We start from the raw sequence: 23,395 nt of genomic DNA on the forward strand, positions 1-23,395 counted from the left end.
GGAAGTGTGTCACTGGAGGTGGGCTTTGAGATTTTCAAAAGCCCAAGCCAGGCCCAGTGTCTCTCTCTTCTGCTGCCCAAGCATCCAGTTGTAGAACTCTCAGTTACTTATCCAGCACCATGTGTGCCTGTGTGCTGCCAGGCTTTCCACCATGATGATATTGGACTAAACCTCTGAAACTATAAATAACCACAATTAAATGCTTTCTTTTGTAAGGTTTTCTGTGGCTGTGGTATCTCTTCACAGCAATAGAATACTGACTAAGACACACAGGAAGCTGAGAGATCATACTTTCAACCACAAACAGGAGGGCAGAAAGAGTAAATTGGAAGTGGGATGAGGCTATGAACTCTAAAAGGCTGTGCTCAGTCAGTGATGTGCTTTCTCTATAAGGCCACAACTCCTAAAGGTTCCATAATATCCTCCAAACAGCACCCAACTGAGGACCAATTGTTCAAAGACATGAGCTTATGGGGCACATTTCTCATCAAACCGCCATAGTCCTATTTATATTTCAGATGATCCTGGGAACAAATTATATCTATATTCTATAGACAACTAAACTAAGAATTGTAGGGTAAACTGGGTTGTTGAGGGTCATACAGCAGTAACTAGGGAGGCAGGGTGTGAATACAGGTTGTGGGACCCCTGCCCTCTGTTGCTTGTGAAGAGAATGTGCATGGTCAAAGATTCTGAAGGCCGACCCTGCAGGCTCTTTGGGTTTCCAAAAAGAAGTGCATTGTGACAAAGTTAAGTTTTCAATTTTTGAGAGCCTGTCTGCATAACACAAGTTTCTGAGGTAGCCAGACAGAAGTAAAAACAGACATTTCCACACCTCAACCATAATATTTAAGAGCATAGACTCTGAACTACTTCGGAATTGCTATCCTGAATGAGCTTGAGTGAATCGTTTGATTTCTCTGATCCATAGTTCCTCAGATGTGAAATTGGGGTGGCAATCTGTTCCTATTTCATAGAATTTCTTGTGAAATGAATATAGACAATTGGTCCCTGTGCTAGGTAACACACATTAGCATTGTGGTCTGTGGTCAAATTACCATCACCGTGACCCAGACACAGGGATCAGAGGAAACCCTTGCTTGCACAAAAATAGCACACGTCTCCTTTCCTTGACTTCAGGGACTCAGGAAAACTCAGGGCTTTAGGAAACAAATCTTTTAAATAACTTTAACCTGCTCAGGTTAGCACACGCCGTTGGAGGAAATCCCCCATATTTATTTAGATTGTTCAGGCCCTCTCCAATGCTGGAAATGTGTCAAGACATCAGTACTTACCATTCCTTAAATTCTGTCTTTAAAAAAACTATTGATATCTGGGGAGCTGGTTCAGTGGATAAGCTACTTTCTGTGCAAGCACTGAGATCTGACTTCAGATCCCCAGTGCTCATGTAAAACTCAGGTGTGGCTGTCTGTGCCTGTAACCCTAGCACTGGTAGGGGTGGGCAGGGAATAGGGGTGGAGACAGAAGCATTGCTGGGGCTGGCAGGCCAGCCAGTCTACCTCAAATAGTGATCTTGATGTTCAGTGAAATAATTTGACTCAAAAATAAGGTGGAGAGCAATAGAAGAAGACAACTGTGAGGGTTTGAAAGAAAATGGCCCCCAAAGGGAGTGTTACTATTAGGAGTTGTGTCCTTTTTGGGGGAAGTGTGTCACTGTAGGGGTGGGCTTTGAGGTCTCTTTTTCTCAAGCTTCCCTCGGTGTGACAGTCAGTCAACTTCCTGTGGCCTACAAGATGTAGCACTCTCAGCTCCAGCACCACATCTGCCTGCATGCTACCATGCTCCCTGTCATGATCATGATGGACCGAACCCCTGAAATTGTAAGTGAGCTACCTCAATTAAATGTTTTCTTTATAACAGTAATGGAGGGCAAAGAACAGGGGATGAGAACATAAGGAAATGGAGGTTTTGAGCTGGAACAGGGACAGAGTGGGAGAGCAAGGAAAGAGATACCATGATAAAAGAAGACATCATGGGAACAGGAAGAGGCAGGGTGCTGGGTCCCCACCTTGGACTACTGACAATGGTCAAGAGGGTACCTGAATTGGTCTGCACTGGTGACTGGAGTAGTGAATATCCTTACTGTTATCATAGAGCCTTCATCCAGTGACTGATGGAGGCAGATGCAGAGATCCACAGCCGGGTGCCAGGCTGAGCTCCGGGAATCCAATCCATGAGAGAGAGGAGGGATTCTGTGGGCAGGGGACATCGAGATCATGATGTGAAAACGTGCAGAGATGACCAGTCACACTAGTGGAAAACCATGAACTGTGGACTAATAGCTGTGGAGCCCCCATGGGACTAGACTAGTCCCTCTGGATACGGGAGACAGTTGTTTAGCTTGAACTGTTTGGGGGCCCCCCAGGCAGGGAGATCGGTATCTATCCCTGGTGTTTGGACTGGCTTTTTGGAGCCTAGTGCCTAGGGTGTGACACCTTGCATAGCCTTGGTGCAAGGAGGAGGGGCTTGGACCTGCCTCAGCTGAGTGTGCCAGGCTCTGTTGACTCCCCATGGGAGACCTTGATTTGGGAAATGCAGGGATGGGGGGTGGGTTGGGGGGAAGGCTGGGGGGTAGGAAGAGGGGGGATCTTGGTTTGGTATGTAAAGTGAATAGACAATTTCTTAATTTAAAAAAAAAAAAAAGAGTTGCTGTAGTCATGGTGTCTCTTCACAGCAATAAAGACCCTAAGACAGAAGTTGGTACCAGGGATTGGGGTATTGTTATGATAGATCTGACCATGCTTTTGTTTGGAGGAATCTGGACTTTGGTACTTTGGGTTTGGAAAGCAGTGGAATGCTTTAAGCACTGCTTAATGGGCCATATTAGTAGAAACATGGACGACAATGGTGCTGATAATGATTTGAAATGTCAGGAACTGGGTCAAGAGGTTTCAGAGAAGAGTTTTAGTACGTTACCTAGAAATCGTTCTTGTGATATTTTGGTGAAAAGAGTGGCTGCCTTTTGCCCTTGTCCAAAGAGTCTGCTTGAGGTTAAAGTGAAGAGTTTTGGATTAATTCCCATTGCAGAAGGAATCTCAAAACAGCCTAGTATAGACTCTGTCATGTGATTTTTAGTGGTAACTCTAATGAAGGTTTATAATAAAAAAGAGCAAGCTGAGCAGGATAAATTACAAAATGTAAATTTTGAGGAGAAAAAGAGTACCAGGAAGTGGAATGGAGCTAAATCCTATGTTCAAGGAGATAAATAGATTAAGAAGTGAAATAAAGGGAGTGGTGACCCTAAGGCAAGATCCCACCCAGCTAAGTTTCCAACTTGTGGAATGGAATTAAAGAAAAGTTTAGAGCTGGATGTGTTGGTGCATGCCATTAATCTCAGCACTGGGAAAGTAGATGCTGGCGGATCTCTGAGTTTGAGGCCAGCCTGGTCTACAGAGCAAGTTCAAGGACAGCCAAACTTAGGCAGTGAAGGCAAACAGAAAGGTGGTGAAGATGTAATTAAACAAGGGGGCCATAGTCCAGCCACAGTAAACAGCAGAACTTCACAGCTTCAGCCACGTGGTTCTGGCTTTAGAGTTAGGGATAGAAGAAAAGGGTTATAGAAATTGCCTCCAGGCCTAAGGCCAGCTGCTGAGGCCAGGCATGTGTCAGAGTGGAGGCCTAGTGGAGAGGCCATTATGTGAAGCTGTGAAATTGAAGCCTGGATTGCCTTGGAGACCCCAAGATGATAGAGATGCTAGAGCCATGGGCTACTTGCTGAGGCAAGCTGCTAACAGGGAGTGGAACAAGTCCAAGAGAGAGAAGTGTGTTGCAGTCAACAGAGCTGAATGGAGGTGGAGATGTGGAGAGCATTTTGACACCAGACATGGAGATGCAGAGTTTGGAGTTTGCCTAGCTAGTTTTTGGTCTTGCTTTGGTCCAGCATTTCCTCATTATGCTCCCTTCCCTGTGTTTTGGAACGGTAATGTATATCCTGTGCTATTGTATGTTGGAAGTATGTGATCTGCTTTTTGGTTCTGAATTTTACAGGGGGATTACAATTAAGAGATTTCCAATGCATCTTAGAAGACACTTTGGACTTTTAAACATTATTGAGACTTTGATAAACTATGGGGACTTTTGAAGTTGGACTGAATGCATTTTTTGCATTATGATATGGCTATAAGCCTTTAGGGGCCAGGGAGTAGAATGTGATGGCTTGAAAGAAAATGGCCCCCAAAGGGAGTGGCGCTATTAGGAGTTGTGTCCATGTTGGAAGAAGCGTGTCACTGCGGGGGCGGGCTTTGAGGTCTCTTTTTCTCAAGCTTCCCTCAGTGTGACAGTCAGTTGACTTCCTGTTGCCTACAAGGTGTAGTAGCACTCTCAGCTCCAGCACTACATCTGCCTGCACATTGCTATGCTCTCCGTCATTATCATGATGGACCGAACCTCTGAAACTGTAAGTGAGCCACCCCAATTAAATTTTTTTTTTTTAAGAGTTGCCATGGTCATGGTGTCTCTTCAGAGCAATAAAGAAACTTAACTAAGACAGCAACCAACATCCATCTCTGATCTCTGTAAATGCACGCATGGACAAGGTTACCCCCACTCTACCATTGACATACATGTGTAAGGCACACATACAGACACACACAGACAGACAAATACACGCACACGTACACACATATTCACACACAGACACCCACACAGATATACAGATACACAGACATGCACATATACAGACACACAGACACACACGTACACACATTCACACACAGACACCCACACAGACATACAGATACACAGACATGCACACACACAGAGACACACAGACACACACATACATATGTAATACATACATACATAAACACACACACACACACACACACACACACACACACACACATACACACACGAGTCTTAAAATTTTTATTCAAATCTTCCTTGCCATTATGCCCTAACGGGATAAGCTTAGATTGGTGAAGGGGGCATTCACAGGCTCACCTCTCCAGCATCTTTCATCTCTGTCCTTTCTCTCTCAAGCACTCCTGATTTACTTTTGGATATTCCACAGTTCCACAGAAACTGCCTGTATTCTAGGCACAAGATTTTTCCAGAAATGTTGGAGCAAAACTACACTCACTTTACTACTGTGAACCGTGGGGGTGCAGAGTAGAAAGTTCAGCAACACCTTGTTTTTGGTCATGCTTTGGTCATACATCAAGCTTCCTTGAGTAACATTGTCTCTCAGCTCTTCTACTGTGGAAGCAAACATGAATTTCTTATATTAAAGCTTGGCAGTGGGAGACCCTGATGTATATAAGTAGAGACAGGTGTCTGTGATGCTGGACAGTTCTATAGATTCATAGTCTTTGGCACACTGATTGCTCTGAGTCCTAGTAGCCAAGTCTGTAAAACAAGGATTTAATAAGATTATGGAGGTTAAAGCACTTTTAAATCTACAAAGTATCAAAATGATAATTATTATTATAATCACACAATAGTATTAGTATGATAAGTAGCACAGCATGTGGGAATCATAATGGATGATTCTCTGTTTCTATGACACCAAAGCCTCGTATTTTCCAGAAGTGTTAGACCTCAAACCACAGGCCATTTCCTTGACTGGAATATGCTGTATTGTACCCTTACTGCTTTGGGTAGGTGACCAGGACCTGTAGATTCCATGGAGAAGATATTTGGTGGTTTATCAAACACTGTGAATGGGTTCCTCCTCCTGTCTGTGTTGTATGTTTGCATTCATGTGTACATGTGCACATAAGTACATGTATGTAGAGTCCAGAGGTTTATATTAGATGTTCTTCAGTCATTCTTGCATTATTTTTAGGTTTTTATTATTTGGATTTGTTCATTGACAATTTCAGACACGGTTATAGCGTGTGGTTTACTTTCACCCTCCACCCTCTTTTATCTGCTTCCCATCCCTGTCATCCCTTCCTCACTACGATCTCTTCCCATAATCGTGTCTTATTTGTGTTTTGTGAACCATTGATTTTAACCAGAAGTGTCTGTGTGTCTGTGTGTCCACTAATTTAGGGTGTTGTTGATATTTTATGGGTGCAGCTTCCCTGTCGTAAATAGAAAACACTGTCTCTCAGCAGACACCTTGGGCCTCTGGATCTCAGATCTTTCTGTCGGCTCCTCCTCCATGCTCTCTGAGCTTTGGCTATAGGGGTTGTGTTGAATCAGTTCAGGCAGCACAAGGTCAGCTGCTTTCGGCATTTTGATGAGTTGTGGATTTCTGTGATGGTCTCTAATGCAAGAAGTTTCTTTGATAAGGGAAGAAAGGTACACTCATCTGTGGGTATAGAGGTGAATATATAGAATGCAGTCAGAAATTATACTGGCAGCAATAGCTTCTCCTCTAGGGCCTGTAACCTCACCAACCACAGGCAACTGACACCCTTTACAATATCAGGCATGAAGTCTTGCCTAATGAGAGGGCCTTAAATTCAGCTAGATGGCTGTTGGTTACTCCAAGATATAAGTGTCACTATTGCATGCTTGGGGGATATCTTTCCATGCTCGTCATTGTTGTGGTCTGTAGGTGTCACAGGTGTCACAGGTGGGTAGGATTTTTTCCCTCCCTTGCCACTGGTCATTTTTTTTTGTTTTCATTTTTTTAAAATTAAATTAAATTGTTTATTTCACATCCTGATTGCAGTGTCTCCCCCTTCTCTCCTTCCATTCACTCCCCCTCCCCTCTACTCCCCTCAATCCACTCCTCCTCTGTTTCTGTTCAGAAAGGGGCAGGCCTCCCATGGGTATCAATAAAGCCATGGCATAACAAGTTTTGGTAAGACTAAGCACCTCTCCTTGTATTAAGGCTGGATAAGGCAGTCCAGTATGAGGAATAGGTTCCAAGAGCCAGCCAAAGCATTAGGGACAGCCCCTGCCCCCATTGTTAGGAGTCCCACAAATAGACCATGCTACACAACTGTCACATATATGTAGAGGGTCTAGGTCAGTCCCATGCAGGCTCCCTGGTTGTTGGTTCAGACTCTGTGTGCTCCTATGAGTTAGGTTAATTGTTTCTGTGGGTTTTCTTGTGATGTCCCTGACCCTTCTGGCCTCTATAATCCTTTCTTTTCTTCAGCAGGATTCCCCAAATTTGGTCTAATGTGTGACTGTGGGTCTCTGTGTCTGTTTCCATCAGTTACTGGATGAAGGCTCTCTGATGACAATTGAGGTAGTCACCAATCTGGTCACAGGAGATAGCCAGTTCAGGCTATATATCCACTGTTGCTAAGAATCTTTAAACCAGGGTCATCCTTGTAGTTTCATGGGAGTTTTCCTTGCATCAGGTTTCTACGAGACACCAAAATGCTCCCCCTTTCCAGTCATCTCTTTTAGTATTCTCCACACCCCCCCAACCAGATCCCTCAAGTTCCCATGCCCACCTGTCCCTAGTCCACCCAGGAGATCTCTTCTATTTCCCCTTCCCAGGGAGATCTATGCATCCTCCGCTTGGGCCCTCCTTGTCACCTAGCCTCTCTGGGACTGTGGATTGTAGCATGGTTATCCTTTACTTTACAGCTAATAGCCAGTTATGAGTGAGTACATACCATGTTTGTCTTTCTGGGTCTGGATTACTTCACTCAGGATGATTTTTTCCAGTTCTATCCATTTGCCTTCAAATTTCCTGATGTCATTGTTTTTAACAACTGATGTGTTAAATGTACAAACTCTGTTGTGTAAATGTACCACATTTTCTTTATCCATTCTTTGATTGATGGACATCTAGGCTGTTTCCAGGTTCTGGCTATTACAAATAAAGCTGCTATGAACATAGTTGAGCATGTGTCCTTGTGGTATGATTGAGCATCCTTTGGGTATATGCCCAAGAGTGGTATAGCTGGGTTTTGAGAAGGATTGATTCCCAATTTTCTAAGAAACCATCATACTGATTTCCAAAGTGGCTGGACACGTTTGCACTCCCACCAACAATGGAGGAGTGTTCCCCTTGTTCCACATCCTCTCCAACATAAACTGTCATCTTAGCCATTCTGACAGGTGTAAGATAGAATCTCAGGGTTGTTTTGATTTGCATTTCCCTGATGGCTAAGGATTTTAAACATTTCTTTAAGTGTTCCTTTGCCATTTGAGATTCTTCTGTTGAAAATTCTCTGTTTAGGCCTGTACTCTATTTTTAAATTGAATTATTTGGTTTTTGGATATCCAGTTTCTTGAGTTCTTTATATATTATGGAGATCAGCCCCCTGTTAGATGTGGGGTGGCTGAAGATCTTTTCCCTTTCTGTAGACTGCCGTTTTGTCCTATTGACAGTGCCCTTTGCCTTACAGAAGCTTTTCAGTTTCATGAGGTCCCATTCATTAATTGTTGATCTTAGTGCTTATGCTACTATGTTCTGTTCAGTAAGTTGTCTCCTGTGCCAATGAGTTCAAAGCTATTTCCCACTTTCTCTTCTATCAAGTTCAGTGTAACTGGATTTATCTTGAGGTCTTTAGTCCACTTGGACTTGAGTTTTTTTTTCGGGGTGATAGATGTAGATATATTTGCATTTTCTACATGCCAACATCCAGTTATTCCAGGACATTTTGTTGAAGATGTTTTCTTTTTTTCCTATTGTATAATTTTGTCTTCTTTGTTAAAAATCAGGCGACTACAGATGTGTAGTTTTATGTCTGGGTCTTTGATTTGATTCCATTGATTCACCTGTCTGTTTTTATGCCAATACCAAGCTGTTTTTATTACTATAGCTCTGCAGCAGAACTTGAGATCAGGGATGGTGATACCTCCAGAAGTTCTTTTATTGTTCAGGATTGTTTTAGCTATCCTGGATTTTTCATTTTTCCATATGAAGTTGAATATTGTTCTTTCAAGGTCAGTAAAGAATTGTTTTGGGATTGTAATGGGGACTGCATTGAATCTGTAGATTGCTTTTGGTAAGGTGGCCATTTTTACAATGTTAATCCTATTGATCCATGAGCATGTGAGATCTTTCCATCTTTTGGTATCTTCTTCAATTTCTTTCTTCAAAGACTTGAAGTTCTTGTCATATATGTCTTTCCGTTGCTTGGTTAGAGTTACCCCAAGATATTTTATGTTGTTTGTGGCTATTCTTTTTTTTTTATATGGGAGCTGGGAATCTGAACTGAGGTCCTTAGGCTGTAATCCATTTCCCCAGCCTGATAGGTTTATTCTCAATCACTTTACAGTAAATACATAATTATCAAGCTAATGTTCTTTCCCTGAATCTCAAGGTTCTAAAGCACAGCTCTCTTTAGAGAGAGTTAGAGCAATGTGATGAAGTATTGGCAAGGTTACAAAGCATCACAATAGCTCAGCCAAAGGACAGCAAGTATCTTTAATCCAGTAGCCAAGAAGAGGGATGAGTGAGCCCTTTGTAGCCTTGTCTAACAAACGGATTTTCTTGGCAAGTGATGGTAAGGAAAGGGAAAATTGCATACAGAAGAACTATCATATGACCAACACTGGAGCATATGCTTTTCTGAGACACTTCAGCAAGCCTGGTAACTGATTTTCTGTGTATAGCAAGGAATTCTCCAAATTACACACAACATTGAAAAAAGAAAAGTGAAAGAGCTATCAGATAATGGTTTTATTTATTTATTTATTTATTTATTTATTTATTTATTTATTTATTTATTTATTTAAAACCAGCATATCTGAACTACTTTCCACAATCTAATGTGCAACAGGGTGGAAGATCATCAGGTCTTCACTCAGAAGTCCTGGCTTCTATTAACTTCCCGGAGCCTCAGACTTTTCCCCTAGAAGGGAGGCATAAGAACACTGCTGCTGCCATCTTAACAGATGAATATGGGATTAGGGTTAAACACATCCATGTTATCCATGTCTGAATCTGATATCTCCCCAACAGGCTTATGTGTTTCAGAACTTGGTCCTTCTCTGGGGCACTAGTTGGGGAGGCTGTGGACTCTTTAGGGTGTGGGGTCTAGTTGCTGGACATAGGATACCAGGGACAGCCCCGCAGGGTTGCAGCCTGGCCCTGCTTGCCTCCCTCTGCTCCTTGACCTTCTGCAATGCGAAGAGTCTTTGTTATACTCTTCTGCTGCAGTATCATTCCTGCCTTGATGGACTAGTAGTCTCTGAAACCAGGAGCCAAAATGAACCCTTCCTCCCCTTAAGTTGCTCCTCTCAAATGATTTCTTATAGTGACAAGACCTTCCCTGATATGACTCACATATGTCAAACACACTGTGACATCATATACACTATTATTATTTTATTAATATCAATAAATTGTAAACTCAATGACCCTTTAAGCTAATTTTTATTTCAATTCATGAGCTTCTGTTTCTGTTTGGAGATTCCACGTTTAAAATAACTCTTTGCTCTTTTGTTTATGATATGCAGAAAAAAAGTTGTCCCAGCAAAACAGAAAAATATCACTTGTGGGATTTTTAACCTCTGAAATCCCCAGCCATCACTGCTAAGGAAGATTCATTATGTCAGCCCACATGGTTTTATTCAGGTGTGATACATTATGTGAGATATTATGACATATTGTAATACGTTAGATGAAAAGATACATGTACTTAGGGATATAGAGATATGTGCTTATTTCATTTGTTTATAAAAATACACCTCGCACACATACTGAGAAGTGTGAAAACACAACACAACCTAACAATAGAATACAGAAAGGTATATCTTACATTCTGTTGCTTGTCAGATACCAATCCAGTCCAACCCAATATTAAGTGAAAGGCTCTTGATGAATATGCTCTTAACCAAAGAGGTGAGACTTTCCACTCCTCTGGTACAGATAAGTGCAGTAGGGAAATGGAACGCAAGCCAGATAAATGATCTTAACTTTTCTAGGAGTCACATCAAAGAGATTTAGGAACAGTGAAACTAATTTGAATAATTTAGTTACTCCAACATACCCAGATGCTATCATATTAGCAGATGAGCAACATAAAATTAATAATATTATTTATCATCATCATCACCATTATTATTTGAGCCAGGGTTTCACTCTGTATCCTAGGTTGGCTCTTAGTTCATGATCCTCTTGCCTTGGCATTCCCTGTGCAGAGATTTCAGGCATGCATGCACCTCCATATACAGCTTTACATGCCTGATTTTCTCCGTGGCTTTGAACCAGTTCACTCAGTGTCTTTCAATGTTGACATGACACTTCAGCTGCATCACCAGAAGGCTCACCCTTCCCAGCATCTACACATAGTAAGTAGTCCATGAGGTCTCATGCGAACTTTTCAAGGTGAAGATGAAGGGTGGGGTAGGAGAAAGGTAGAAACACCATCAGCTGGAAGCCCCAGGTGGCTGTGATCGGCTCCTCCAGGGAGAGTTAGGTACAAAGGCAAGGATTGGATGGTCAGAAAGATGGGTGACAGTGCTGAGCAGGGCAAGTGGATGGAGGCTGACTGGGCATCTCTGAATTGGCACTCTGTATTTACTCTAAACCTACATCATCTGTTTCTACAGGCTGACTGATCTAGAATGTCAAACAATACCACATTGGTTAGTAGAGAGCTATTAGGGATGAGAAACCATCTAACACCGTGTCCCAGAAATAAAATGGCTAAAGGAAGGAGATGAGCGGAGAGAGAGAGAGAGGGAGGGAGTGAGGGAGAGAGAGAGAGAGAGAGAGAGAGAGAGAGAGAGAGAGAGAGAGAGAGAGAGAGAGAACAAGGAGATCGTGATATTTATCTTCAAATAGACCAGCTCTGTCTGGCATTAGGAAGCAGAACTAATGTGGAAAATACCGGAAGGAAGAGTTCAGCTCCACAAGGAAGAACTATTATAAGCCAGAAATGTTTTGAAGATGGGCAGCCTTGGGGGGCTGGGAGTCTTTTATCAGCTTAGTTACCACTTGACCATTGGGAAGGAGTATGTAAGGAGGGATTCCTGAGGATTAACATATGACATGTTATGATAAGCCATTCAACAAGTAACCACTTAAATACAAATGTAGTTGTGTCAGGTAAATTAGGAGACACTCCAAATCTTCAGTGTCTGTAACCCACTACTCCTTTTTTTGGGATTGTGTCAGTGAATTTACTAATACTGTCAAAATATCATAGGTTGAGTGAACTATAAGAGTGGGTGCTTGTTTGGTCCCCAGCTCTGGAGGTCAAGGCACCCAATATCAGAGGGTATGTAGCTAGTGAGGTTGTTCCTTCAGACTCTCACAGAGGAAGGGCACGTGAGCACTTGGGGACAGAGGATAAGTATGAAAGGGATGCACATACAACAAACCCATTCTGGAGATAACTAATCCACTCCCTCCATAAAGGCATTCATTCCTTCACAGTGGCATAGCCTCCTGTTATGATGATAATCACATTTCAACTGCACTGTGGAGGGGCTACTCAAACCCTAGCTGGATGATTGACTAATTATACCACCAGATTCTGAGCTTCTTCAAGGATATGACACACAAGACGTTGAGCAATGCTTCCTTGGCTCAGGCTATGAGAGGAAAGAATTGCCAAAAAACCAAAGCAAATGCATCTTTGTTTCGGTTAACACTTCAGCTCCAGTCGTGGTGGCATTGGCTTGCCTCACAGCTTGATGGATTCTGGTTGCTAGAATCCTATTCCATCCTGGGTTTTACACAGAAGCCTCAGTTGTCTTCAGATTTTCCCTCCCTTAGGTTTCTGGGTACAGAGTACTCCTATTCTGACCATTTCTCTCAGACTTCTACCTCTCAGCTAGGTGGGATCTTGAGGAGTCTGGGTAGTCCTTTTCCTCCCCTGTGGCCTCGCTCCTCCAAAGGGGTCCCATTCATTTTCTCAGTCCTGCTCCTGACGGCCACATAGTCTCTCCTCGTAGTCGCCTAGCAGTTGTCTTCCATCTGGTGTGACAAAGGAGCCAACATGTTCTCCTGGAGCTCAGTCAGTTGCTCGCCCTCCTCAGTCCCACAGGAGTGAGAGGCACCACTAGCCGTCAGCCAGCATGGACCCTGCAGTAGTACTACATTCCTTCTCTTTGCCTCCTGCTGTGGACCCATCACCAGGAGCTGTGGGCTTGGTTTTGTGTGCATTTGCTCCTCTTCATCTCTCATCTGTGATTGTCTGTTGTTTTGTTAACACGGTGGCACATGTCACTTTCCTTAAGGCCCTGAAATTCTGAAGAGACATCAGGCATTTGAGGCCTTATTCTGGGCCCTGGACTCTTGTTTCTACCAAAACAACTGCTTTCTATCTGATTCATAATGTGAAAGTTTGGTCTGAAAGAGAATTCTGATGCAAAGGAGTAGAAGTAGAAGAAGGAGAAGGAGGAGGAAGAGGAGGAGGTGGAGGAGGAGAAGAATAAGAATAATAATAAGAATAATAATAAGAAGAATAAGAAGAATAAGAAAAAGAAAAGAAGAAGAAGGAGGAGGAGGAGGAGGAGGAGGAGGAGAAGAAGAAGAAGACTAGAAAAACCAATCTTTGCTGACTTCTCAGCCTTTTATCTCCCAGTCCCCAATTTAAGCAGCAAACTTGGGAGAATTTTCTAGTATAAAAGCCTAATTATGCATAGTCAGGTTTAAAACATCTTCCCAATCCCTGTTGCCTGCAGGACACAGGCTGGCTTCTGTACTAGCACTGTTGGGATATAATCTCTCTTCCTTATATTTCCTCAGATGTGCCCCATCCCCCAGCTCTCCCATGGTCATAACAGTTTTGAGTTCCCTGAACATAAGGGCCGTATCAGGCATCTACCTCCTCTCGTGGATTTCTCCTGGTTGTCCTCTACCTGGAGACTTACCTTTTATGACTTGGTTTAAGAATCACCTACTCCTGGAAGCTTCCTTGATTTCCTAAGAGGAGATGACTGGTCCTATCGTGCTCTGAATGCTTTCCTTGTCTCATTCCCTCATCCTACTATGAGTGGGAAACACAGCTGTCTTGGTTGTACTTGTTTTCTCAATGACCATCATAGGGTTTGTCTAGTCATAGGTGTCCCGAGGATGCCAAGTGAAAGGAAGTTTGAATTTAAGGCTTAATTATGGGCTGTGCAAATGGGCTAGCATGGAGCCTCTATGGGGATGGATGGAGGTGACATATTTTGATAATTGTTTCATTTTGGAAATAGAGCAGCTAGCCAAGCAACAAACGTTATGCAATGTCAACATTAGCTTACATTTCTGTCTATGAACCCAATACATTCAAATCAGCTTCTATCTAGTCTCTGGATTTGTTCTTTGGGTGCATATTATTATTCTACAAGTAGCGATGATTAAAAATACCTGACTCTGTGTGTATAACCTGTTTTTATTTCCATCATCTTGGTTTATATTTACAAATCCCATAGGTTGGCAGGAACCACTTATATTTTATAGACACACGGAATCAATGCTCAGATATCACATGACTTACCTAAAGTCAACCAGCTGGGAGCTAATAGAGTCAGATGTTAAGTCTTCTTATTTCAAAGTCAGTCAACTATTCATATCTATTTGAGGGTCTCATGGCCACACAAGGAGAAGCCTTCTGTTTACCTGAACATGAGAAATAGGTCAGTAGGGTCAGAGAAAACACCTTTGTGGACCCACCTACATGATACTTGGTCAACTGAGGAATGGGGTTTTCCATTGCTGTGTTTATCTGTTCCCCCATTAATGGCCCGAGGCTTCTCCATGTCAAGCTGCCAAGACTCTGCAATGGTCATTGCATTTTGTTGACAAATAACAAAGATGATCCTTGTCTTGCTGTCAATTTTACACCCTCTGGCTTTGCCAAGAGAGCCCCACATGCCAGGAAGGGCTTTGTTGTGGTCTGTGACTCACTTGGTTCTCTCCTCTGCCCCTCCCTGGGTGCAGGCTATTACAATCTGCCAATTGCACAATTTCAGAACATCTCCGAATGAACTGACAGAGGATGGGAAGAGGAAAAAAAAAAACAAGCAAAAAACAAACAACAACAAAACCCCCAAACAGATCACAAAACGACCACTGCCGCAGGAAGCAAATGGGACCCTACCGCAGGGGAGCTCTTTTAATCTGTCTACAAACTGCTTCTGTCATCATCCAGAGACTTACTGTAGGGTTCACTCTCAGGGAAACATTTTCCCCAGATATTTCCACCTACAGAATCTGCACTGTACTATGGAATGGGGGCAGGGGGGCATGGGAGGTGGGTAGGAGAGACGCCTCTTCCACCTATTCAGAAGTAACTCAGTTCCACCGCTGCGATGAGATCATCTCACACACTCAAGGTTGGCTCCTTCTCTGTGGTACCTTGGAAGGTCACCTATTTTGAGGAGAGAGTGACTTTGTTAAGACAGCAGCTATGAAAACTGGAATTCCAGGATAAAAGAAGCAATTTCATTTCCTCACGTAGGATGGATTTGTAATAAATCAAATACATAGGTGTGACTAGAGTTTATCTCAATTATTACTATTAATTGCTACCCTGTCTTCCAAAGGTCACTGATGAAACTCTTAGCCTGGAGAGGCAAAGGGAGTGAATGTCTGGTTGGGTTAGTATCTTATTCTCTGATCACCTGCTTCATGAATTCATTCTTGGCTGTGGATAAGGGCTGCCCTATGCTTGGCTGTTTGTAAATGCCTGGGGAACCAGAGCAATGCATGAGACCCAGTCTGTGTTCTCAAGAAACTGTCAGTATAGTGAGAGACAGATCGAGGACCACTGCAGTTCCTTGTGCTAAGTGCAGACTTTGAAATACCCACAGGTTGCTTTGGGAGCACAGAGAACCAGCTCTTAGCTTGCGGAATACTGAAAGCTTTGTGGAGATGTTTCTTATACAGAACTATTTTGGATATGTACAAGCCTTAAGCCTTGAGCTTCATTCCTAGATTTTAAGCTTGAGGATAGCCTTCCAGACTGTTGAAAAAAATACATTTATTTTTTAGAAAAGAGAGTTTCATTTGATAGGAGGCTTGCTTGACTCACATACCTTTTCAATAGTTAAAACATTTACTATTCTGACCTCTGCTTATAATCTTGTCCTGGGTCAGCCTGGTCTTCTGATTGACTATGGTGTCTTCAGGCTGTGCATTGTTTTAGGTTCTTATGGGAAATAGACCCTTAACCTCAAGAGAGTCATTTATTGGAGGCATAAGAATTGTTCATCGCAGTCATGGGTGCTCAAAGGATTCTGGAAATCGCAGTAGCCTATGGAAAGAGTGTTCTGTGCTTGGGCATAGAGGAAAGACGTCTGTTCTAGAGGAGTGATGACAAGCAGGCTAGAAAAACCTCGAGGGTCTGATATAGGAGGACAGGAAGAAATGTCAGCTAGAAGTCCAGACCTGAAATCATGACACTGTAACACTTTGGAAATAGGCGGGCATATGGGAGCAGAGACCACGAACAGGGAGAGGAAGGTGGGGACTGGACCCAAGGGAGATTAAACATGAGGGTTTGAGTAGCACGTGTCTCAGTTACTGAAAACGTCAGGCCATGGAAACTTCTCAGTGATTCTAGGCAGCAGAGTGAGGCCATGAGGAGTCTATTTTAAGAAAATCTTAAATCTGAGTGGAGAATAAATTAGAAGGGCTAAGCTGAGGTCTCAGCCCTCCCACCCCCTGCCTTTTCCAAGTATCTTCAATAGGTGTAGGTATCCTTTACTAGACATATATTTCTCTAGCTCAGAGGTGTTCAGGAATCAGTTGGGGGAATAGTTTTAAAATTATCAAATGCCCAGGCCAGTGACAGAGACTCTCTGAGGCTTTTAGGTATGTTCCGGGTGGTTCTGCTGCACACTGTGCACTGAGAATTCTTGGGAACAATTTCTACTTGCTATCCCACATATTGATATGAGCTCATGTTTAGAAGGTGGGCCATGATCCCTTTCCCCATCCTGTGTGCACATTCTTCCTTCTCAGTCTCTTTGTTGGGTAGAGGGGCATTCGAATAACTTGACTATGCTGGGATATGAAGACTGCTAGTCTTGACTGCTACATGAGGTTTGTTTCCTGACCTGGGTTCTTGCCTTGATGGTGGCTTCCTGTCTCCACTTGTAAAGGTCTTGCTGGGCTCCAGTTACCTACTTGGTACCCTTTAGGGATTTTGCAATTTAACTGCCTCATGCCCACCCACAAGTAGATTCCCTTAAAATTAGTTGCCTCATGTCTCAAAGGAGTGCTTTGCTTTATGAGTTTACTGGAATATCCTTGTATACCAAAGCCCATGGGAACACCATGGTGGCAGACTCCCTTCCACCCACTTGGGCAGGAGGTGAGTAATGCATGAATCTGGCTGCAAGGAAGTGTTCTTATCCAATCTTAACTGAGCTGGAACTCTTGGAAAAGGCTGTGTCCTTTTGGATGATCCACAACCAGGATGCTGTGAACGTGATTTCTTTCCTGTGGGTGTTGTGGTTCTCTGTAGAGTACAAATGAGTCCTAGGTTGTAGAAGAAGGCTTTATTGGAGAAAATTTCTACTATGTGCCATGTCCCAGGCATAGACATGACATATAGAGGGAAGGCAGAGGATCAAGAGTTTGGGAGAAAAGAGAAAGGGCTGAACCTTTTGTATACTGAAAACCTTGTGTGTATTAAGAAGGTGTTAATTTGTGGAGTGAGTGAATGATTAGAAAGCGTGTTCAGAGAACTAGGCTACCACAGGCAACAGGCTGGCCCTCTAGGACAGATGTGTACCTTCACTTCCTGTTCCTGGATTCAAGGCTGGATCAGCATCCTCCATATGGCTGGAGGAAAGGAGGCCTCTTGAGGATCTGAGTCCAGCCAGAGGACTTAAGTGGGTAACATGCATTCTCCTTCAAGCCTAAGAGTCTAGCGCTCTCTGATCGCACATCAAAGGAACTCGGCCTTTGCACCTCCCTCTCCTCTGTCACTGGCATCGCCTGTACCCAATGAGGCTCCAGTATTTGTTTTTGCCAAGCGTCCCCACTTCCCGTCATCTTCCCCTGCTCTGTTGATTCTACTTCTAATATGGAGATAGGTGCATTCTTTGTTCTCATTTATTTGAAAGCATTTTTATGACTGTGAATCAGTGAAAATGAATATAGAGAATAGTGATAAACAGGAAAGTGTGAAGAAGAAAAATAAGAATGGTCAATTAGACCCATGGTTCCACTATTTTTATTCCTTTAGGTCATTTTAAAATGCGTGTATAAATATATCTTAAAACTAAATCAGGATTTATGTGAATACTTTTATTATTCCTTTAAAATGGACCATAACATATTTTCTTTGTATCACCCCATTACTTTTGAAATGATTAAAGACACTAATTTACCTGATTGACATATAAGCTACAGAAAGAATATGAACAAAGGAAAGCAAACAGATGAAAATTACCCCCTGTATAGCCAGTGAGAGTCACAATGTGCTTACTCTGTTCATTCTTACATTTCAGTTTTCCCTAAGAGCAACTGAAATGGCATATGCACACAGCTGTAATTACTCACGGGAAAGACTCAAGGGTCACAGAAAAGTGTGAAGTTATGCATCTCTCTGGCTCTTCTTGTGACCCATAATCCCAGCTCTGTAATTAGCTGTTGTTTAAAATATTATTTTTTTTGGGTGGGGGTATTATTTGAAGAGACTTATGTATGTTAAAGCACATGATTGCCATAGCTGTATGTCTCCCCTTCCCTCCCTGGCTCCCTCCCTCCCTCCCTCTCTGGCTCCCTCCCTCCCTCCCTCCCTTCCTTTTTTTTTCTTTCTAGATAGGGGTCTCCCTACATGTCCCAGGTTGGAAACTCCTGGGCAGAATCAGTTTTCCTTCCTCGGCCTCCCATGGCAGCTTGGTCCACTCCAGGCACATCCCATGACATCCATGGCTGTGGTTTGGGTGCTACATGCAGCAGTGGTCTTGTCTCTCTGAGATTACAGACACATTGAGACATTGCATTCAGCCTTCTGTCTCTAGCCAGTGTTTGCTTGTGTACATTTCTCGCAAGACAAATCAGTTAAGCAGTACCGTTTATAACTTTCCCCTTTGCTAATTTAAGAGGCTACTTGCTGTAGAATAAACATGGCTTTGATTTGGAGTAGGCTATTGCTCCCTCTTGACCGCCCTACTTCATTACCCACTGCTCCCTCCCATTTGCTGTTCAGTGGAGAAGATCTCAGTATCTTATTGGGCAAATTGTCACCTCAGTTCTTTTCTGTATGTGAATCCAACAAGTAAGATTATAACCAGCTAGGAGAAGCTACAGGAGGAGAACTTGGGTGTATCATAATAACCAGTTCAGCGAGAAATTCCAACATTTAAAGGGCCAGGCAGCAAGGCTTGGTGATTATCAGTGACCTACAAGGTTCAGAATGACACATCTGCACCAAAATGCGACATTCTTTTTGAATAATTAAAAGCATTGAAAATATTTGAAAAGCGTAACAGTCTTACTCTGTAAAAGTATGTTTTATAGTTTAAGTGTTCCACCTAAGGTCACTTCTCACATTGCTGGTGGCACCTGTCCCTCACCTCAGGAGGCTCTGTGTCTCAGAGGGATTAGTGAAGATTAATTACTTATGTGACCTTCTGGCACATTCCAGGTGCTTAGTGTATGATAATTATTGAAGGTGGGTCGATGAATTCAGGAGGAAGCAGGGCTTCCTTTTCCATGACTTTTCATTCAGAAAACAAGTGGTGACAACCCAGGAGCATCTTATAGAAGACTTCCTGTAACCTGACTGTCCACCTGGGGCTTTAGTGACAGCAATTTCTTGACTCAATGGATCTGGAATGGGGCATCTGCACACATGATCCTGACATGTAGGCCACATTTTCAGAAGTGCTTCTAGAGGGATTCAGGCATTCAAGTTGAGGCTAGACTAAATGAAGATCCCTTTCAGTCTCCAGTTCTTTGGAATCTGTCTGCAAAAATCATTTACGATTTAACTGTCATAGACAGGTGGCAGTGGAATACATTTAAAGAAATATATTGGTGTTTTATAGCTAATGCTTGTTTTACAAAATTTAAGAGACACAAAAAGAGTACTCTGCAAAAGAACAAAGTCACCCCCTTCTCTCTTCTTCTCTAGCCTCCCTGTTTCTTTCTTTAGGCTTTATTTATAATTACTAGGCTTTTGGGATATATTTCTTCCAGAGGTAATCTTTGCATGTGCAAACATATATTTTCCTTCTCTAGTTCTTGTATCTTACTTTTTCATCTGAAATGTATCCTAGAGCCTTTATATGTTAGTATGTATGGAGTTGTTGCAACACTTAGAATAACTTCATATTCAGATATAATTTAAACAGTTCTCTATTGGTCATTATTCCTTCCACAGTTTTGCTTGCACAATCTTGCCATGGAGACATTTGAACACATCTCTCTTCAGACAAATAGAATCTATTCCCAGGAGCAGAATTGGTGGATCAAAGGACATGGGTGTCTAACATTTTGATGGGTGGTACCACCTTGCTCTACATGGCTGTTTTGGCAATCCCCAGTTCCACCAGACATGCATGGGATGTTCCTTCTCCACACCCTGGCCCACACCATATTTGCAAATGCTTTGATGTCTGCCAGCATGGTAGGTGCTGGTGTTTCATTGTGGTTTTCATTTGCATTTCCCATGGTAGGAGTGATATTGAGACAGTTAACCAATTGTTTCCACAGGCATCCCCATTTCATTTCCAAGAGCTTCTGGCTGCTGTCCTTTTCTGGTGATTGGCAGGCATTCTTTACAAATAAGAGAAGTCATCATTTGCCTGTCACGTAAGTTGCAAGTGTTTCCTGCAGATAGTTTTTATTTGGACTTAAAAGGTCAGGTGTCAAAACTTTTGCATAGCCTCATGGGTCAGGTTGGTTTTTTTGTTTGTGTGGTTTTTTTTTTTTTTTTTTTTTTTTTGGTTCTGTGTATTTGTGTGTGTGTATTTGCCACACTATCAATAGCTCTCAGGAAGCATAAAAAGATTTCTCCTTGGCTTACTTCTGGTGTTTTTCAGTTTTAAATCTGTGACATAACTAGAACTTACTTTGAGATGTGGATTCATTTTATTACTTTTTAAATGTGGTTGTATAGTTTGATAGAAAGTCATACAATAAACAATCTTCCTCCTATTCACTGACTCACACTGTTTTCTGTGAATATACAAGTCCAATGTTTATGTTTTAACTACCCCATTCTATTGATTTACCTGTTTGTGAGACTTGTTACACTATTTTAACTTTTAATAGCTTTCAAAATATTAAATATCTAGCAGAGCTAGTCCCCATTCACACTTCTCTGTCTCTCCACTCCTAGACTTTTCTCCTTGTGGGGGATTTCTTTTACCTGTTTAAACTCCAGAATGTGCATGCCTGTGCTTGTGTGCTTACAAAAATCTGATTGCCATTTTTTATTGACAGTGCCTTATAGTCTAGATTGATTTAAGGCTCTTGACGTTTTTACGATACTGAGTGTTCTCAGTGAAGAACACAGTGCATTTTCTACTGGCGTGTTTTCTTTTTAGCTCTAAATAGCATCTCAAAGTTTTATACATGCAGATCATATAGACTGTGTTTGCTTTGTCTTGATTTTGGTTATTCTCAGATTTTTTTGTCTTTGTGACTGCCTGTGTGTGTGTGTGTGTGTGTGTGTGTTTGCACGTGGGTGGGTGAGTGCATTTGAAGATGCATGTGGAGGCCACAGGTCAACCTCAGGTGCTGATCTGCAATCTCTCTCTCTCTCCCTCTCTCCCTCTCTCTCTCGTTTGTTCTGAGAAGCTAGCCAATCTGAGCCTCAGGGATCCACTGTCTCCCCATTACCAGATCAGGGATTATGAACATACTCCACTGTGCCTGGCTTCTTAAATTCTACTTTCTTCTAGGGCCGGAGAGATGGTTCAGTAAAAGGTTGAGAGCACTGACTGCCAGAGGACCCAGGTTTGGCTTCTAGCACACACATGGTAACTCACAATTGTCAGTAACTCTAGTCCCAAGGGATCCAGACTCATCTTCTGGCCTCCATGAGCATCAGGTATGCATGCATTGCAATGCACACATGAGGCAAACACCTCTACACATACAAATAAATACAAATCAAATGTAGTTTTGGGACTCACATTCAGGACTCCAGACTTGCAAGGCAAACACCTTACTGACTGAGCTATCTCCCAGCCCCTTTAAAAACTGTTTTTAAAGAAAAAAAAAAAAGAGACCTGCTTTTGCCATGCAGCCCAGGCTGGCCTGGAACTTGCGATCCTCTAGCCTCCTCCTCATGCTGGAATTACAGGAGTGTGCTACAAAACCTGGTTCATTTTGTTTGTTTGTTTGTTTCTGTTGTAGATAGATTTTCCCTTTCATTGTATCTTCTAACTGACTATTGTTTGAATATGGGAAAACTATCAGTATTCGTATATTGCCTTCGCACCCAACAACCCTAATGAATCTTCTCATTGTTTTTTAAACATTTGTCCATTGTTCTTGGAATTCCTCTTTGTATTTATTCTTTGGTGTTTCTTTGTTTTACATGAAACATCAGGCAGTTTGAGGTTTAAACTGAGGTTCTAGCTTCTCCACTATTTACATCAGCACATATTTGCACAAATGAAGTTAGCAGGGAATGTGAATGATGTTTTATAGGATATTCAGGAATATTTTCATTCCTCTGGCACCATCTCCAAACGCCCAAGAGCCGTAAGTCCTGAGGTAACACCCACTGTCTATCTTGGATTGTCTAGGGAAATAATATCACCAGCCAGCACTCACACTACTTGTCTCTGCCCCAGGTTTCAGATCTGTTGTCTCTACATCTGAATGACTGTCTTAGTTATTAGCTCCAATACCCATAGGAGCCAACAGCTTCCTTACCCCATCTATGCCATTGATGGAAATGACCCTTTACTCTTTCCCTCTTGAGCTCAAGCTGCATTGATAATTTGGTATACACAGTTTTCAGTGGTGAGTAACCATTGCTCTTGTTTTTCAGCAGGTTTTGAAAACTCAAGATTGAGTTTTTAGCTCCCCTTCAGCATTCATATGCATGAGCACATGATTTTTTGATCTATTAATATCACAAACTACATTAAACTAATTTAAGTCATTTTGGTGAACTCTATTATATGAGTGATTTCTTTCTAGAAAATCTGTCTGCTTCTTACACTACCAGTTATTTTTCTTTGAGGCCCCAGATATGGATTCAGTCAACTAAACATCTGTTGTTCTGTTCAATTTTGATTCCCCTTTCTCCCTCTTTCTCTCTCCCTCTTTCTCTTTCCCTGCAAGTGCTCATAACATTATCATCTCTTTCCCAGTCCTAAGAGCTATGATCTCTGTGTCCTAGCCATTGTCTTCATTAGGTTTTGCCTAATGAAGCAAAAGGCACACTGGCAGTAATTTCTTCTTCTGGAAAAGGCAACTTTCTGTAGCTCTTTGTATTTAGCCAGAAAGATGGGGAAGGAGAAGAATCGCTTGCTAAATCTGTACTTTTGAGAACTCAGAGTTGCTGGGGGCCCGCTTCCTTCTGACCTCCCAGTAAGAAGCACTCACAGTCAGTTTCTGGACCAGTGCCAGGTCCCTTGCTCACCATTGAACAGC

The sequence above is a fragment of the Peromyscus californicus genome, unplaced genomic scaffold, assembly GCF_007827085.1.
Source record: "Peromyscus californicus insignis strain IS unplaced genomic scaffold, ASM782708v3 Scaffold_5__1_contigs__length_169319896, whole genome shotgun sequence".
NCBI lineage: Eukaryota > Metazoa > Chordata > Mammalia > Rodentia > Cricetidae > Peromyscus > Peromyscus californicus.